Raw genomic sequence first — 19,134 nt, forward strand, 5'->3', positions numbered from 1 at the left:
AAAAGCTCAGTAGGTTTTCTCTGCAAGGGCAGGTTACACAGTCAAAACCAAATTTCCTTTCTAATACGTTCAACAGTCACCAGACTAACCTGCAGGGACAATTGTCATTCACCCATTTGAAAAGCGTCTGCATGAACAACTCTTGCACTTGTTCTTGTGTGCTGAGGCCCAAAGCCTGCACCAGGGTTGGACTCCATCTCTCTCCATGCAGTCTTCAAGTCTCTTCCCGGTCTCGTGGAAATGCTCCCACTGTTGGCTGGACACCTCTGCAGCAAGGAGCACTGAGCTGCCATTTGGGCCACCTAGTAGATCACTGCTGTTCACCTCGTCAAAATAAGTCCAAGGGCTGAGCCCCTGGCAACATCTCTCTGCTCTTCCCCAAGCTATTGAGCATTTTGTACCTTCTGAGGAAGTCTCATCACATGGCAGAGCCCATGGGATTGTCCTCTTCACTTAGACCAGGCTATTCATGTCTGCCCAGCATAGGTTTAGTTCTTACCTCCTAAAGCTTAAAATTATTAGCTGTAACATCCATTTCAACCCCCAAACCTACAGCATATTCCTGAAGCTGACCTGACAGGAAGAAAGCATTCAGCCAATTTCCAAACTGTCAGTGGAATACGATTCCTGCCCTTATACCTCTCCAAAATTCCTGGTGGCCTTACAGCTCTTTCAACCTTTCTGCAGGACAGGGGCCACCAGCACCGAGGTTGTAGGGTGGCTGGAAACTGTCTCCATTTCCTTCAGCACACAGGGAAATCCTGCCTCTGCTGTCACAGTCACTCTGGCAGGACTCAAGGTGTTCCCCACCCAGCACAGAGATCATGGTGCCCATGCAAGGTGCTGAGTGAACGCTTGTCTGGCACTGAGCCCCCCACTATCACAGCCCATGGGGTCTTGCATCTGAGCTGCACAACTGCAAGTAATAAGAGCATCATCCTGTGGGGTATATGGGTGTGTAGGTCCAACTCTCACTCTCACTCCCTCTTTCCCTGCACTTTCCTCTATGTACAGTCATCCTCAGGGGCTCCTCGGTGCAGTTTTCTCAAGATGGGGGGCCTTGCCTTTACAGAGCTTTGCCCTGAAACTCATCTCCTGAAATGAGAACAGGCCTGTGGGAATGAAATAGGAAAGCTCCAGGCCAGTTCCTAATGCTAAGTAGGGAGATAACACAGATATCACTTTCTCTTTAACTTCTTTCAATGAGGGAACAAGCTGAAGGAGAGCAGCTCAGGGAAGAGCTGCTCCTCAGGTACACAGCACAGAGCTGCACACTGAGGACCTGGCTATGTGCACCAGCTCATTCAGGTTCATCTGGATACCTCCATCCCCTTGCTTTGCTCCCCACTTTCTGGGGCAGTGCACCCATTTCTCTCATAGAGTGTGCCACTCCCTGTGCTCCCTAAAAGCCAAGCCTGAGCACCCTCATTGGCAAGGATGGGTCAATAGCAAAGACAAATTCCCATCCTCTACTAAAAAGGGATCATTACAGAGCATCTGAAAGAAGAAACCCAACCATGATGTGACAGCTGGTCTAATGAGGCTGGGCTGCCCCCAGGAACCAAAGCCCAGCAGGGTTTGCATTGTGCCCCAGGCCCTTGGGGCTGCCACATCCTCACAGCAGCACCAGTGCTACTTCCAGTTCCCAGCTGAATGCTCACAGTCCCCCAAGAGGTACCACCAGCACCAAGGCAGGCAGGAAGGCAGTGAGGGTATTCCCTTAACGTGCCACTTCCAAGGCTTTGCCGAGCACTGCAGCCTCATGCACCCGCTGCTTCCAGTGGCCCCAGAAGGCAGCAAGACACCCACTCAACCACATGCTCTCCAGCAGAACAGGAGGCAGTTTCATCCTTGCTCTCAGCTCTGATAAGGCAATACCCAAGAGCCTTACTGTTAAATGCCATGGCATCCAATTGCTCTTTACAGTTTGATTCAGAAATCAAAAGATTCCTATCTCTGTCTTAAATGGTGTCTGTGGACTCTGAAATGAAGCACTTATGGGCAGTAATCTCTCTGATCAGGCACGAACACCTGTAGAAACCTACTGGGAAAAAAATCCTAATCGAAGTTTGCAAAATTAGAAAAATAAGAAAAAAATTAATAGCAGTAAGCTCAGCAGGGACAAGAAGTCTTAATTTTGTGTTGGTAAATGGGAATTACAAGAAAATGGAAAATATATTAAATGTAAATTCAAAGTCATAAAAATCCCACAATTAAAAGAAGTAGCTGACACACCTACCCGTGCCAGAAAGGAATGCAATTAACATCACAAAATAGGCTTTTCTAATATTTTTCATATCAGTCTTTTTTTGTGTTTTATTTAGTGCAATATAAAATCTAGAGAAATATTACAGTCTCTGCAGTAAACCAATATCTTATTATTTAGTTTTAACTCCTGATGGAAAGAAAGTTTGGAAAACTTCAACTTATAAAACAAGATGTTTTCATTTGTAATGGGATAAACAGAGACCATGGCAGTAAGTAAACTATAAGTAGCTACATCTGACCTAACTTTAAACAAAATAGCTTTGGTGATGTGCGTAAGTGTCATGGTTCGAGATAGCCCCAACATCCAATTCCCTAGCTCCATTCCCCCTCCCACATCTCAACCCAATGTGAGAGAGGTTTTTCCAGACAAAACACAGACTGTACCATTGTAGAGTAAGTAATACTATAGTAATGTAAGTTAAGTATTAAGAGTAGAGTTAAGTTTGTGATGATGCTATATTGATGTGTAGTAGAGAGATTTTGATTATATTTTAGTTTATTGAAGATTGAATGTTGATTAGAGTTTTTTTTCAGTTGTTGTGATATGTTGACATTTCGCAGGAGCGAGGGGTGGAGTGTTGTAGTGGTTTGAACCTTGTTTTCCCCAGAAGCTAAGAGAAGTGGTAGACCCCAAGGGGTGGAAACCCCTGGAAGTTTTGAAATTCTGCCCAATGGGCGCTCCTGCAGAAATGTAAACATACCACAACCAGACCGGAAAAGAAGAGTTGTAGTTTTTGGTTGAGGAGAGGTGGCCATGTTGTAGAGCCACGAGGTAGGGGCTCTGAGCCCCTTGGGGCCTCTGGCCCCCTCCCAGCCCCTGGCTGGGGGCTGCAGGGACCTGGAACAGCATAAAGCTGGGCTAGGTGCCTGTAGTTATGCTGGGAGATGTTTGTCTCCATGGGCGCAGAGCAGCAGCCGACACTGGCCGGAGAAGGTGGCAGAGAGCCAGGAGATAAGACCTGAACTGAAGAAGCAGCAGAAACAACATGCAGCACCGCAGAGAAGACTCCTGGAAGACAGAACCGGGAGAAAGAGAGCCAGCAGCTGAGAGACAGAGTTTGGGGTAAGACTGATACCAGCCCCCCAAAACTCCCTTGAGACCCCTCTTGGAGAAGAGGGACATGGACTCCTATTTGAGAGGAGCCTTGAAGTATGCAGCACTGGAGAGAGAGAGGAGCTGAGAAGCTCAGAGTGTCCCGGGAGCTGGACCGGGACGGCCAGATGGAATGCGGGGGGAGTTGACCTTGGTTCTCCCCCCCTTGCACTGCTGCCACGGTGGCAGCCTGAGAGGCAGTGGCACAAAGGCCCTGCAAGGAAGGAGCTGAGTCTCCTGGAGATACCAGACCGTCACAAAGACCCCCCTGTGTCTTCGTGATATGACGTGGTGATACGACCTTGTCTGGGGTTACGAAGACCACGGAAGACCCCTCGGTTGTGAGGCGATGGGGCCGGGGGAGCTTGAATACCTCCCTCGTGGATGCTGGCAGAAATCCAGCTATCAGCTGCTGCATGCATGAGAAGAAGAAACCTGCTGCCTTAGAAGATGCTGCTGTTCAGAGACTGGAAGGGATCTGTCCTTCTTTCCCTCCTGGACTTTTATTTGGAGGGGAGAAGAGATCTGATCCATTGTAAATACATATGTCATGGTAGAGATAGTTGTGATCGTGTGTATAATGTGATGTTATATTTATTTGTACAGTCATTGTAATATATTCCCTTTTCCCCACTTTGGAGTCTGGTGTGTTTTGTCTGGAAAAACCCATCTCACATTAGGTTGAGATGTGGGAGGGGGAATGGAGCTAGGGAATTAGATGTTGGGGCTATCTCAAACCATGACATAAATGGTAGCAGAGGATGGTTGCGAACCATCGAGGGAGAGAGATAAGAGCCATGATGCTTGTGGTAACAGAAAGAGTTTTCCAGACAAAACACAGACTGTACCATTGTAGAGTAAGTAAGACTATCTATAGTAATGTAAGTTAAGTATTAAGAGTAGAGTTAAGTTTGTGATGATGCTATATTGATGTGTAGTAGAGAGATTTTGATTATATTTTAGTTTATTGAAGATTGAATGTTGATTAGAGTTTTTTTTTCAGTTGTTGTGATATGTTGACATTTCGCAGGAGCGAGGGGTGGAGTGTTGTAGTGGTTTGAACCTTGTTTTCCCCAGAAGCTAAGAGAAGTGGTAGACCCCAAGGGGTGGAAACCCCTGGAAGTTTTGAAATTCTGCCCAATGGGCGCTCCTGCAGAAATGTAAACATACCACAACCAGACCGGAAAAGAAGAGTTGTAGTTTGGTGGTTGAGGAGAGGTGGCCATGTTGTAGAGCCACGAGGAAGGGGCTCTGAGCCCCTTGGGGCCTCTGGCCCCCTCCCAGCCCCTGGCTGGGGGCTGCAGGGACCTGGAACAGCATAAAGCTGGGCTAGGTGCCTGTAGTTATGCTGGGAGATGTTTGTCTCCATGGGCGCAGAGCAGCAGCCGACACTGGCCGGAGAAAGGTGGCAGAGAGCCAGAGATAAGACCTGAACTGAAAGCAGCAGAAACAACATGCAGCACTGCAGAGAAGACTCCTGGAACAGAGGAGGAAAGAGAGCCAGCAGCTGAGAGACAGAGTTTGGGGTAAGACTGATACCAGCCCCCCAAAACTCCCTTGAGACCCCTCTTGGAGAAGAGGGACATGGACTCCTATTTGAGAGGAGCCTTGAAGTATGCAGCACTGGAGAGAGAGAGGAGCTGAGAAGCTCAGAGTGTCCCGGGAGCTGGACCGGGACGGCCAGATGGAATGCGGGGGGAGTTGACCTTGGCTCTCCCCCCCCTTGCACTGCTGCCACGGTGGCAGCCTGAGAGGCAGGGCACAGAGGCCCTGCAAGAGATACCAGACCGTCACGAAGACCCCCCTGTGTCTTCGTGATATGACGTGGTGATACGACCTTGTCTGGGGTTACGAAGACCACGGAAGACCCCTCGGTTGTGAGGCGATGGGGCCGGGGGAGCTTGAATACCTCCCTCGTGGATGCTGGCAGAAAGCCAGCTATCAGCTGCTGCATGCATGAGAAGAAGAAACCTGCTGCCTTAGAAGATGCTGCTGTTCAGAGACTGGAAGGGATCTGTCCTTCTTTCCCTCCTGGACTTTTATTTGGAGGAGAGAAGAGATCTGATCCATTGTAAATACATATGTCATGGTAGAGATAGTTTGTGATCATGTGTATAATGTGATGTTATATTTATTTGTACAGTCATTGTAATATATTCCCTTTTCCCCACTTTGGAGTCTGGTGTGTTTTGTCTGGAAAAACCCATCCCACATTAGGTTGAGATGTGGGAGGGGGAATGGAGCTAGGGAATTAGATGTTGGGGCTATCTCAAACCATGACAGTAAGGAAGAGGGGCACCACGTTGTTGTGATGTGCTCACCTCCCAGCTGTCTGCCTGACACAGCTCCTGCACAGTGCATTTTCCCCAGGAACCATCAGCTACCTGCTATGCCCGACCCCATCAGCAGTAGGGGCTGAACAGTACATGGAAAGGAGAGGAGAAGGTTGAGAGGTGATCACCAGCTCACAGTAAATCATAATAATCCCATCTTCCAAAGACTCCCCATTTACAATCTCTCCTCCCTTTAATACAGACTGTGTTGTTTTAATGATGAACGAGCTTCTTTTGACCTGGTTTGCGAAAATAAAAGATCTCCAAAGCTCAGGCTAGAAATGTCTTTTCTGGGAGTAAAAACAAAACAAAACAAAACAAAACAAAACAAAACAAACAAACAAACTAACTAACTAAAAAAAAAAACTAAACAAAAAGACAAAATTTGCTCCCTGCTTTCATATGAGATGCTGATTTCACCTGACCATGTTCACACAACACCTGCCCTCCTTCCTAAAAATGTAATAAAAGCAGCAAAATATCTCCTCTCCCCTTGTTATCATCCCTTTAATAATTCTGCAGAATTAGGCCGAATGCACTGATTATTTTCCACATGCATTAATCATGGCTAAATTGTGCTAGAGAAGAAAAATGTACAGCCTGCTGTTCCCTCTCAGCATCTTCCTCTCACCCTGCTCTCAGAACAGTCTCAGCCTGGAGGGCATCCTGCCGGTGTGATTAACAGTGTGAAATGGGGAAGGGAAGGAGATGGGAAGACGAAGGAAAAAGACCTTTCCTTAAAACTTAGATATGGCTTTCAGCTTATGAGAACAGCAAAACCTCAAGATCATCATGTACTTGCAGCCATGAGCTTCCTCGGCTCATGAAATCCAGACAAGTGCATGATCAGCTGCTGTCATCCTCTGCAGTCTCATTCCAATCCCTATCCAGAGCCCCCCTCCAAACTTAAATATCCTACCCTTAGACACACGAGAAATGCCTACCAAGCTTTTCTCTTTTTCTGCTGTGGCTGTGCTTATTAAAATATTCAGTAAAGACTTAATAAATTATGAAGAGCTGCAACGGTCAGCCTATTGCAGTAGAGTTGGATGGAGCCCACCAGGACAAAAGGTAGGGAGAAAGCATGTTATTCCCTCCTTGGGCAGATTTCTCTTTCCCAGCATTGCAGCTCCACAGAGCAAGAATTTTCCTAGAGCTGGCCAGGAGGTTCCCTTCCCCACTGACCAAGAGAAAGTGACTGGCTCAACTCACCTTAATTCAGGCATCTAAAAGACGCTGAACCTGTTAAGTCCTGAATTGACTGGTCACTGCACCAAAGAGATTCCTAGACCACGTTTTGGCAAGCCTTGGAAGATTGTCACCCACTTGACCTGGATTCTGGAGGCAAAGTGGAACTGCATATGTCTAATTAGAGCTGTGAATGTCACATTTCAGGCTTGATTTGGCCATCACCTCTCTCTGCAGGGAGGCAGCTTATGCTGCCAAGCAAGGAGAGAAGCACAAGCTCTGATCCTCAGCCTGTAAACTCCGCCAAAGAGGATCCCTCCTCTGGCTCTCCTCCACAGCAGCTGCTGCTCTGTCAGAAGAATAGGTTCTACCTGGAAGATTTTTCCATTTTGCCTTTCTTTTGCCAAAATCCTTGAGGGTACTGTCACTTTAAAAAAAATTACATCCAAAAGAAAGCAGATCTGAAGTGGAGACGACTTGGCAGAAGGAATGGATGACAAGGCCAGGAAGCGAGCAGTTAATGCCGGGCTCTTTCCAGATGCACTGTGGTCATGCCACACATTAATAAGCTGTGACAGGCATAAAGATGGGCAAACCTTCGCCTACAAAGTCAGCTGCTTCATACATAGATACAGTCACTGGGAAGCTCAGGAGAAGGTTTCTAATCCCTGTCTTTGCAGAGCAAGGTTAGGCAGAATAGAGGAAACCCAGAGTTCAAATATAAAGCCTCCAAAGGCTTTTGATGCAGCTGAAGATGCAGAAACACACTTAGGTTTCGTGTACAATGGCAAAAGGGTTAAGGTGCCAGTGCATGTCAGAGCACTTAGTGCACAATGCCTGAGTTCTTCCCAGGAAAGTGCAAAAGCCTCTCCTCCTGCTGCAGCGTCTCACAGAGACAAACGCAAGGCCTTGCAGAAGGGTTTTTGGTGAAGGATATTCCTCTTCCTCTGGCTTGGAAATCCAAATCTTCTAAGTCTTTGCATGTGAGCTTCACATTCTATATTAGCTGTTTAATGCCATTTATAGTGCTGTTTAATGCATCCAGAACATGCTGAAAACTTTGCACTGTGAGGTGGATCAGGCCAGCAGCAGACGTTCAACATGGTCTGAAATTTCAGACTTGTTCTCTGAGAACAGAGAGACGTGCAGCAATCTGCTGTGACAGCAGGTGGCTTGAGGAGTATTTACTGAAAGATGGATTTTCCTCCCCATCGTGCCCAGAGCAACGCAGTTGGGCAAAACAAAGTGATCACAAAAATTACACACAGTGACAGAACCAAAACATGTCACAAGAAAAACACCTTCTGGTGTTGTTTTGCTTTTGTGGGGGGCATCCCAGACGGGTTCTGAAAAGCTCCCAGCACTCCCATCAGTCATTCAATCAGTTTAAGACTTCCCAAAGAAATATTGCAGCTTTCTCCCTATGACAGTGATCAGGCATAATTTTGGGTGAAGGAGCTCTTCCTTTTAGTAATGAGGACTTCTCTTGAAGCCGTCTAGCTTGCAGGACATGTGATGTTCCAACTCACAGGGTCAATTTAGGTCCCATGAAGGTTAATGTGTTCCTGTGCAAGTCATCTTGGAGACAAGCTTACTAGACAAGGGCAAAGAGAGTGCTCTGAGCTTCCAAGAGGAAGAGCTTGCTCACCACCTAAGGGACTTGGTAGACTTGACCGCCTGGCCATCCCTGTGCCACCTTGCAGCTCACTTGGTCTTGGGCATCTTACACAACAGGTTTGTGTAATGAGCTAACAAAGGTGAGAGCACCTGAGGCCACTACAAACCCCCTGGGGAAGTGCAGCTGACACCTACTGACCTTCTCTATTAGATCACCTATTGCTGGCTACTGATGTGATCTTGACCTCTCAGTCCCATCATGACATCATCTACGTTTTCATACAGATGTAGATGAATTAAATCCCATCTAGGAGCTCCAAGAGAAAGTTTTCCCTCCAGACACATACTCTCTTTCACATTTAGGAAAGGCTCCAGTGCTCCCCAGTATAAATGCTCCTCAGGCTGCTTGCATCAGTGCCTTCTCATCATGTTCTTCACAGACACTGATCATAAAGGAAACAGGCAGCCTTTCCCTAGCACACATTGCAAAGAGGAGGTGAAGCCATCAGACAGGGCTGGAGAAGCATGCTCTCTGGAGGGTGCATGTCCCTGTACTGCTGCCCGAGGTGGAGTGCTCTGATCAGTACATTTCAAATAAAACACACTCACATTCATCAGCTCCAAAGGAAAAAAAATCCTCTTATAAGCTTTAAGCAGTAGGGCCAGAGGACTGCTGGGTCACTGCTTGGAAAGGGCAAAGTTGCAGCAGAGCTTAATATTAGATTAGCGAGAAGTCTATGAAAACACTCCAAAACTGCTTGTATGCTGTCTGAGTTAGTACCAAAGGGTACCCTGAAGGGTTTCAATCATTTGAAGGGCTTCAGCACTGGCATCGATGTTTGCAACCTGAACTCACTTTGAACACAGTGTTCCCAGCTGTTGGTTGATGAAAAAAATCTGCTTGAGAGGCTGAGGCAAAGACGTACAGAAAGAGGAGAAACCTACCTCACTGCTTCTGCAAGATTCTTAGGAACAGTGCACTGGAGAGGCAAGGAAAGCAAAAAAAAGGGCCTGAAATAGTTGAACAGAAAGACAGCTCTGATATGGCCTCTCTTGTAATGACCATTCCCTCTTTTTCTCCATCTTTTGATGTTATTCCTGTTTTTGCTTAAAAAAAAGAAAACAAAACCCACCAGAAGATAACTGTGTGCAATTCCTTTTCCTGAGTATGTGAATACCATTGCTTATGGGAAACCACGGCCATCCACATGCCATTCTCCTGATTCTTAGAAACTCTTACATACTCTCAAAAATCTTTTTAGAGCTATGACTGAGAATGGCTGCCAACACAGCAACATGCGAACCTGCAATTCAGCCGCCTGTGGGCAAATGCTGCTTGCCTGCAACCAGGTTTCCTTCCAAAGCTTGACAGCTTTGGATTCTGCACAGCGTGGTTTCTGCCATGTCTCAGAGCCTGCAAGCACATCCCCTGCCTCCAATGAGAGGTCTCCATCCCTCCTCCTCTGAAATGACAGGCTGCATCAGACTGTTCAGAATCGCATTTGGTTCTCATTTTCGAACAGACATCCAAGATATTATTTTTAGAAGAAGCTATCCTGGTATTTGCAAAAAATAGCCTTCTTTGCTTTTATCCCAAATGGGGTCTTTTCCAAGTTTCTTTTCCTACTTTAGTCATCTCTCTAAAGCCGTTTGCATTAAACAATCCGATTCTAGAAGTACATTAATCAGACTCTCTTTGAGTTCCTCTTGCGTGTGCCTTTCTCTGTATCACAAGGCAAAAATACAATCAGCTCAACCATTACCTAATTCTCTTCTCCAGTAGAGGAAGCCCCAATCCAAGGGTCATATATGAATGACAGCAGGTCCATTCAGCATTTGCATGGTGTCACTGAAGTCCATGCATTAAGACAGCAGCTTCCAAGACCTGCCCACACTGCGAGGATCCTGCCCTTTCCAGTCCCTCACAGTTAAAAACACAGATCAAGAGCCTGGTGCAATCCATCAGAGAGGAGAGCCGCCAGCAAGGGCTGGCTTTGCCAGGTGCTGACCTGCCTGCCTGGCTGTGTTCCTGTGGGACCCCTCAGAAATCTGCTCTGGAAATGGTTTCCTCTGCTTGGCTATGATTACAGTTCTGAGAAATCCTGGCAGGACAACAGAAAAGACATCCCTGATGAGTGTGGGGGCTCTGCTGCCTGCTGGCAATGAAACTCAAGGCAACTCAGCAGCACAGAGGTGAGACATAGAAACAAAGACAGGTTTGTTTGGGTTTACTCAGCATATTCCTAGAAAAAGGACCTCAACTTAATGAGGTGTTGCAGCAGCATCCTGAGTCAAAGCAAGCATGGGGTGCTGGTGTCTGCAGATGAACTGGTGCTGAGCTGCAGGCAACCCACAGACATGGAAAGGAGAGCAGAATAAGGCAGGGAGCCCCATGGTTTGGCTCCTTCCCCAGGTGTCTGCTTGTGACTATGAGCATCCCTATTTTACAATTCTATAAATAGATTATGGTCTCAGTGTTAAGTGAAAGTCTGCAATTTAGATGGTTAGAGATAGGGAGCAGTGGTAAACTGAACTTTGTCAAAACTCAGTGAGATTCTCTGCATCTGCCTCCAAAATATTTTTGAGCTTTTTCTTGGAGGAGGGTCCAGTTTCAGGAAAGAAAAGCTATTTCTCAGGGTCAGGGTGAAGTGGGATGCAATACCCCAAGCAAGGACTATCATCATGGGCCTTTGTGAGCCTTAAGTCCAGGCTCCCTTGCCCACCATCAGCAAGGTACAGACCTGCCTTTCCTGGACACTTGTGAACAGCATGGCCTCAGGAGCCCACCCAGACCAGGGATGTCCTTCTTCAGCACAGGGGTTGTGTTCCTCCTGGTAGGGATCAGAGGCAAGGGTAGGAAACCAAAAGGGATGCTAAAGACACCAGAGGACACAGAGAACAATTACCACAGCAAAGACCAGGCAGCAAATTCCCCATCCCCAAGCAGTCCCTGAAAACCACAGTGAGATTAGGTCTGCCTTACCCTCTGCCAAAAAGGTGGCCAGGCACTGCCTCGCATCAATCTGAATGAGATCAGCTTTCTGGTCCTGTTAAGCTTCATCAACTGGCCTATACTGCATTATTTAAAACCATCTTTTATTAATCTACCACAACTTTTTTCACTTGACCTCTAGCAAGTCACTTAACCACTCCGAATGGATTGCACTGCCTTCATCCCCACACGATGCTGGCAGTGGTGAGAGGGACAAGCCACAACTCTGTTACTGCTTCTGAAATATTCTAGATGCCAATAGACTAGAATGATCTGTCTGACAATGAGAGCGCTGGATTTACCCTCACTCTTAATGGGAGGTCTTGTCTAAACATACAGGTCATACTGCTGGGTAATGACAATACTTGTATTTAGAAAACTGCTGCTAGGATATTGTACATACTTTTAAAACAAGCTTACTGTCCCCAAAACCAAGCAAACACTGGCTAAAATATCACCAGTGCCAGCACAAGGGCCCAACATGAGCACTAAAAAATTGGGAACTTAAGGGAATGTATCCCCAGCTTGGAACCCTTCCAGTGTCCATCATTTCCCATCGTAGCCCCCTGGATATGTGACTGGGGTTGCCCACAGTACCACGCTGCCAAGACAGAAGACTCCAGGTGCCCCAGACACAGTGCAAGCTGTTCTGAAACCCTCCCTGTACTGAGGGAGGTGGCAGAAAGCCTGTGCATGGAAGCCAGGACAGTGATCTGTGCCCAGCCAGAAGCAGAGGTGCCAGGAGAGCAGAGTTTATGGCCTTGGGGTTCAGGCAGCACTGGGACTAAGTTTTGAGGATCTGCTTTTGAGACACAGGCACCTAAATTACGTTTATGTCATCAAAATTCCCTCTACACGCATGCAGGATCACAAAACCGCAGCTGAGAAGGAGTTTGGGAAATAATCTAATTCATTGTCTTGCACCAGCAGATAAGCCCTAAATCTTTGCTAACCCACCTTCTGCATGAGTGCTGGGCTTCAAGATGAAAGACTTCAGCAGGGCTTCATCAATTTGTTCCTGCTGAGGAAGTAGCCTCAGCCATTCAAAGTCCTCTTAAGAACTCACACAACTTTCACAACTTTCACTGGCACATCCCAATATTTTTATTCCTCGGTCCCCTTTTGAACACCCATATGTGTTGACCACTTGCTGCGGCATGCAAGATCTTCACAGCAGCAATGTTTCTCTCTGATGTGTGAGGGTACTACCCATGCTTTAACTTCCACAAAAAGTTCTAAATAATTCAACTAAGTAATCTTGTGCTAACAAATGAAACTGTATCTAGTCCTGCAGGAACAGAGTGGATTTATTTGTCACTCTACGTTATAAAGCAACATCAGGTTATTATAGATAAAGCATGACACTGTAAAATTGATCAGATACCTGAATTTGGTTTATAAATACAATAATTCCTCTCTCTTCTATAGGGAACTGTATCAAACCCTGCCAGCAGGAAGGCAGGCAGGGACTGCAGCTCCAAGCAATCTTTGGTTGGACCAAACCAAGGGTCATTTTTTCAATCTCCACTCACTGGCAGGAGGATATTGACAGCAAGACTATTTCTAGTTAAGTATCTACTGCCAGGGCCCAGCTGCTGATTTCTGAGAGCTACATAGAGAGCCTTGGGCAGGAGAATTGGGTGACAAAGGCAGAAAGCAAGGACTTAATCCTTCCAAAGGTGATAAACCCTTTATAAAACAAGTCAAGCCCTATCCAGGGAAGAGTTGTAGGGGACCACAGAGGGGGAGGCAAAGCTCATTTTAATAGCAAAATAACAGACAATAAAGAGTCCAACCATCACAAACTGACCAGTATGACAAATGGTAGGGCAGCAGCAAGTGGTCCATGACTAATTTGCAAGACTGTACTTGAAGTTCATAATGAAAATCCAGATATTCTGGCTTATCTGGTATTTAAAAGTCGTGGCACTTAGGGACATGGTCTAGTGGTGGACTTGGCAGTGCTGGGTTAATGGTTGGACTTGATGATCTTACAGATTTTTCCCAATTTAAATGGTTCTAGGACCCCAATAGAATCTCAGCAAACCAGACTCACCTGCCAGCAGGACTTGGAAACAGTGGTCTTACTCCATTTCTGGTGAGGGTACACAGGAGCACCAGCCTGCACAACTGGGGAATTAGCTGCCCTCCTTCAGATAAGATGCCATTTTTCCACATGTTTTCCTCTTCAGGAGGTAAGATGTAATTATTTTGTATGAAGCATTGCTGTTTGCTGCCCAGTTTGTTTTTAGCTGCCCACTGCACTGAGAAATGAGAAGCATGAGAGAAAACCCTTCCCCACAAAGCCTCTTTCCCCACTGAAGATGAATGTGGCAGAAGAGCAGGGGTGATACTGAAGTGGTATCTGAAGTCCAAGTAGATGGAATAATAGTAGATGAATTAGCCCAGAGGAAGGAGGACCGGGTTCACACACAGGCTGACAAAGACATAGATCCAAGAGAAATTTAATTCCTATCCACAGATGATGCTTCCGTGTAACTCTGATCTTTGAACACTCCCTGATATTCAGAAGATGTTCTAGCTTTACTGCCCACATAAACATCCACTGGGGCTGCTATCTGGGGGGAAGAGGGAACTAAATATTTAATTTCAGTCTATTTCATCAAATATTTAATCTATTTAATATTAATTAAATCTTGATCTGAATAAACAACAGCTAAAAATTCACCTCTTCCTCGAAACATCTGATAACTTGAACATGTCAGTCTATGCAATCCCAAGTGATATGGCAATTAATAAGAGGGGTGGGTCCTATCTTTATATTGTCAGTTACTGGAATTGCTGTGGTGGATTTTTTCCTCATGTAGCATTTCAGGCTGGATCTCTTTGCAGCTGGGTGTGCAGTGGCATCATCCAGTTTACACCAACCTTTTCCACACCCTGTTTCACTCTATCTCATTTTCCATGGACTTCATTTGTAGCCCCACAAGTATGTGCCCTTCTCCCACTCCCAGATATGGTTGCATCCTCAGCAGTCAGAATCCATGAAGATAAAGTGATGAAAAAAGCTACTGGGCTTAGGGCAAATAAAACCCAGGCCTCTCACAGATGGATGTGGATGGTGTGAATCATTTCCCAGTGCCTTGACCACCCTCCTGACACAATTGCACATCTCACACATCACTCAGAAGAATGGCCAGGAACAGGCATTTCTGGGAACAATAAGCAACAACTAAAACAGGAGCAGATAATTTCCGATGCAAAGGATTTAAGCCAATAACACTGGGCTTTAAAGGTGGTTGCCACCATTGTATCTGTTGCTACAACCATCTTATTCTACTACAGGAAACCCTATTTGGACCAAACCCCACTCATACCAGCCAGAACACATTCTCTAATTAGGCTCTGTAGAGCCAACAGTCATGAAAGATTGCCTTGCATCCAACACTGCTTACCTTGCTCTGCTCAGTGCGTGCCCAACTCAGCAGAGCAGCACTTAGCTTTTCTTTTCCTCCCTGCTGCACCATTTCAGAGCCATCTCACCCAAACACTGACTGGTGTCGATGAAAGTAATTATACTGCTGTTCAAAATGTATCGGATGTACCTTCATTATCCTGAGACAGCAACCGCCAAAGGCTCTACAATGGTAAATCTTTCAAAGTAAGCAAGTCAGGTGATTCCATTTCAACTGGCTGTTTTAACTCTTCTGGTCCCACTAAATTTTGAGGCTGGTTTAAAGCCTTGAGATGTTTTGGAAGTAACAAATGTAGGATTATTTTCAACTAACATCTCTGAAGTTTAAATCTTTGGGTTGTGCTTAGGTTACAGGTCAAGCCCGTAACCAAGAGAAACGAGGAGACTCCACTCTCACTTGGTGGACTGGAGTCATGTCGCTGCTCTGTATTTTGAGTACCTCCTGGGGAAAAGTGATCATTCTAGTGATGCACTTGTAGCCCCCTGTAGAAGTGTGCCCTGTCTGGGTGACAGCACAGCAGAGAGGAAGAACATGGAGGGCTGTGTTTGTGACAGAAAGGCTGCACAGCACCAGGCACAGCCATGCCTGGAAGCTCATTCTGGCAAACCTTATTCAAAGAGCCATTTCAAGTCAAATATCTGCATTGCAAAACCAAGAACAAACTCAGCTTTACACAGAGAGGACTTATCACTAGATTACCCCCAGGGATCATGACTGCAGGAATAATTGCTGGGAAAGGGGAGGCTCCAGCAGGGTAGAAATCAGCATCCCAGCAGCCAAGCTGCCAGGTCTGCCACACATAAGACCCAGCTCTGCAGGGTTTGGTCTGCAAGAGGAATAGTTTGTCCAAATTTTCCTGGTGGCAAAAGTTATTCTGGTAATAAAAATCCAGGATTTCAGTCTTTTAAAAAGTTCAGTCGATTCAGAAAAGCAAAAGGTTGGATGCAGTGTCTTAAATATTTACCTACACATTTCTTTTTTACTCAGGGAATCTTTCAGTAACACCATAAGGTTTTCAATCTTCAGATGAAAGCTTTGCAGCAACTCCACATGCGCAGATGAAGACAAAGCAGCCTTCAGCAGGAATTATTTTATCAGAGATGTCCAGTGGTGAGAAGCTCATTCTTTTTTTTTTTTCTGTGGAGACCAATTGAAAAACAAACAGGAAAAAGGCCATAAAGTCACGGTCCAGCAAAACACAACTGTTTCAATCAGCAAAGGAGCAATCAATTCCTCCATGTAGCAGCAGATTTAAAATAAATGTTTCTCATGTCTGAGAGTGAACCCTGCAGCAGGTCACACAGCTCTGGAGGACCTCAAGGCTGCTCCTTCAAGTGCAATGCCCTAGGCTGTGCCCAAACCAATATGGGCCTAATGCTGCAGGCATTGCATGCAGGAAAGCAGGGATGCTCACATCAGCTCATCTCACCTCCTGACAAAACCTATTCACCCCATTACTCTCACACAGACCCAGTTGCTGGTTCTGACTCAAGCACGTTTTTGAAAGCCATCCAGACGTCCCGCTGCAGTGCATGGCTGACAGGAAACACATGTCAGTGGAATTTCTCCATTAGCGCAAAAGGCACCGCTGGCCCCAGGAAATCCCAGAGTGCCTAATGACCCCCAAACCTCCTGGGGAGGGTTCTTTCTCTTCACTATTCCCTAAAATCTGCTACAGGCCACTCTCAGAGCCACAGAAGGAGAGCAGGACCTCAGATACAAGCCAGCATATATGCTCTCTCCTAACTCAGTCAATACAGAGTTGACAATCATGCTAACAGACTAACCTAGAGCCAGCTTAAGCAGTTTTAAACCAGTTTAAGCCAGCAAGTTTACACCTTTGCTGATGACACCTATGCTCAAGCAAGGGAGATGCCTTCCTGCTCCCTGTTATGGTTAGTTCTCATGTGTCTCTGTTGGATTTGGGTGCTGAGACCCATCTAACATCCCTATACACCTGGATATGAGATGTTGTCCTCAAACACTGGTGGTCCTCCTTGGGAAATGAATTCTCCTAGGGGATAACTTAAATGGCCAAGAAAGTCCCTCAAGAAGGAAGGATGTTGAATGACCAGCTCAAGCATCAGCACCTCCAAGACCTCCCAACATCTCCTGTCCCACAACAGCAGGTATCCTCCTCCTCCGCTTGCATCAAACCTCCCTCCAGGGACCAGCCATGGTCTGACCCAAAGAAGACATTTTTTGGTACCCCCCCCAGCCCTGTTCACTACCCCCTCCGCTCAGCCTTGATAACATTTGGGAGTGTGCTGTGACCTTGTGCAGCACTACTGCAGCGTGACCCCCAACTGGAACTTCACCTGGACTTCCCAGGGCTCAGACTAAAACCCTTTCTGTACACAGAGCAGTTGGAATCTGGTTCTGGAGCATTTGTGAGCTGAGTGAGTACTAGTGGCTAATGCAGGGGGTGGGCTGACACTAACCCTGCTCTCTCTTCATTTCTACAGCTTGGGATAAGGTACAGCAGACACAGCTACAAGCATTTCACAAGTCACAGAGGTGTTCCTACAAACCAGCTGCAAAGAGTAGTTCATGATAGAGGTGGTGAGAGGTCCAAGTGGAGCTCCAAGTGGAGCTGTCTGCAGGGCACTGGCTGTAATAAAGGAGCAATCTCGACAGACTTTGAACTTTTCCAGTGGTGAAAGAACAGGGAATGTTAAGAAATAAGACAAAGAGCTTACACTGATAAAAGCCACATGGGCAGCGGGGCCAGCCACCCAACCCAGAGGGAAGCAAACCCTGGAGAAGCAGATGCAGGGTGGGACTTATGGCACGGGAGGGCTGATGGACACAGACTGAAATCCACAGAGGCTCCTCCAGGTCTGGGAAACTCATTTTGTGGAAGCAGAATGATTCAGGCCAAGTCCCTCCCTTGCTGGAACATTTTGGAGAGGCTCCTCTATGTGACCAGCTCCTTGCTCCCCAGAGAACAAGAACCAAAACCCCACAGAAACAAATGCATATATCAGTAGGCTCAGGGGGTCAGGGACAAGCCCTGGGCAGGCAGCCACAGGTCTCTGCAAGGGCAACCCTCCTGCTCTTGCAGCTCACCCCTGGGGACATTTTAGGACACTTGCCCCACATACCAACTCGCACTGAACTCCTCCTGCATGTCCTTTGTCTGGCACCTTTGCGTTCTCCTCGGGGGTCCCCACACAAGGGGTGGAATGCAGGGTCACCCCACACAGGGGAGTGGTGGAGAAATGCTCTGCAGGGCAAAGCTGGCATCTCTGCCCGCTGTTTGCTGTGCCAGCCTGGACGGCTTCACCCAGTGGGGGAGGCAGGTGCCTCTCCCCACCCTCACACCATTAACCTTTCAGCCCCAAAATAAAAGGTTATAAAAAAACAATCAAAGTTCATTACATCCCTTAATGTGTCATTTGCAAGGGAATGAGCTGGGAGTGATAAGGCAACTTTCTCCTGCGTGGGAGGGAGTTAGGAGAGGAAAGGGGAAGAACTGAGCATCTGGACCTGGCAAGGGTGATAGGGCTCAGCCCCACAATGAGACAGGGCAGGCATGGGGGTGAGCAGAGCCAAAGGGAGCATCCCAGAGAAGCCCACAACCACATGATCACTGGCTCAGCAGCAGCAGGACTGGACCTCACCTACCAAAGGGAAAGTGACAGTGGTTTCACACCAACACTTCCACCACACAGCCCACGGTGCCTTAGGGCCACTGAGACTTGGATGTGCCCATCCCCAGCAGGTGTAGAGAGTCCAGGACACAGCTGAAACCAAAATGATCATCAGCTCAGGGGAAATGAAATAGAAGCCTTAGTCAGAAGACAGCAAAGGCAGTAGGAGATGGGAAGTTCAGACATTAGTCACAAGGGCAGGCAGGCAGCTCTGCCCTGTCAGATGCAGGGAGATGCTACACCGCACAAAAGGGCCCAGTGAGAATTTCATTTGACTGGGCTGAACCATGAAGGCATGAGGCTGTGGGAGGACTACAGCTCTGGAGGCATTATTTCAGGAGTTTGCACCTTACTCTTCCTTTTGATGGAAAATCAGGAGCAATTAGACATTTCAGCTGTGTAAAGCTTCACCAACTGAAAGCCCAGCAAAGCCCCAATCTCCCAGCCCCAAACCCAACAAAGTACTCTATTGTCCATACTAGAGATTTGGCTGCAGAGACATCAGACAGCCAGAGGGATGGGGCAAGTATAATAAATGGCTGCTGGATCACCT

General features: G+C 46.9%; 1 long non-coding RNA gene across 1 annotated transcript in view; it reads right to left on the reverse strand.

Annotated features, from left to right (window-relative positions):
- LOC113995355 overlaps positions 1 to 16,045 on the reverse strand; it is a 64,557-nt gene extending 48,512 nt beyond the window's left edge. The window contains exon 1 of the long non-coding RNA XR_003543370.2: positions 15,893 to 16,045. This is a non-coding gene — a long non-coding RNA (uncharacterized LOC113995355). The remainder of the gene's footprint in view (positions 1 to 15,892) is intronic.
- Positions 16,046 to 19,134: the final 3,089 nt, after the last annotated feature.

The sequence above is a fragment of the Pipra filicauda genome, unplaced genomic scaffold (assembly GCF_003945595.2).
Source record: "Pipra filicauda isolate LSUMZ 115617 unplaced genomic scaffold, ASM394559v2 scaffold213_size2393758_pilon, whole genome shotgun sequence".
Lineage (NCBI taxonomy): Eukaryota > Metazoa > Chordata > Aves > Passeriformes > Pipridae > Pipra > Pipra filicauda.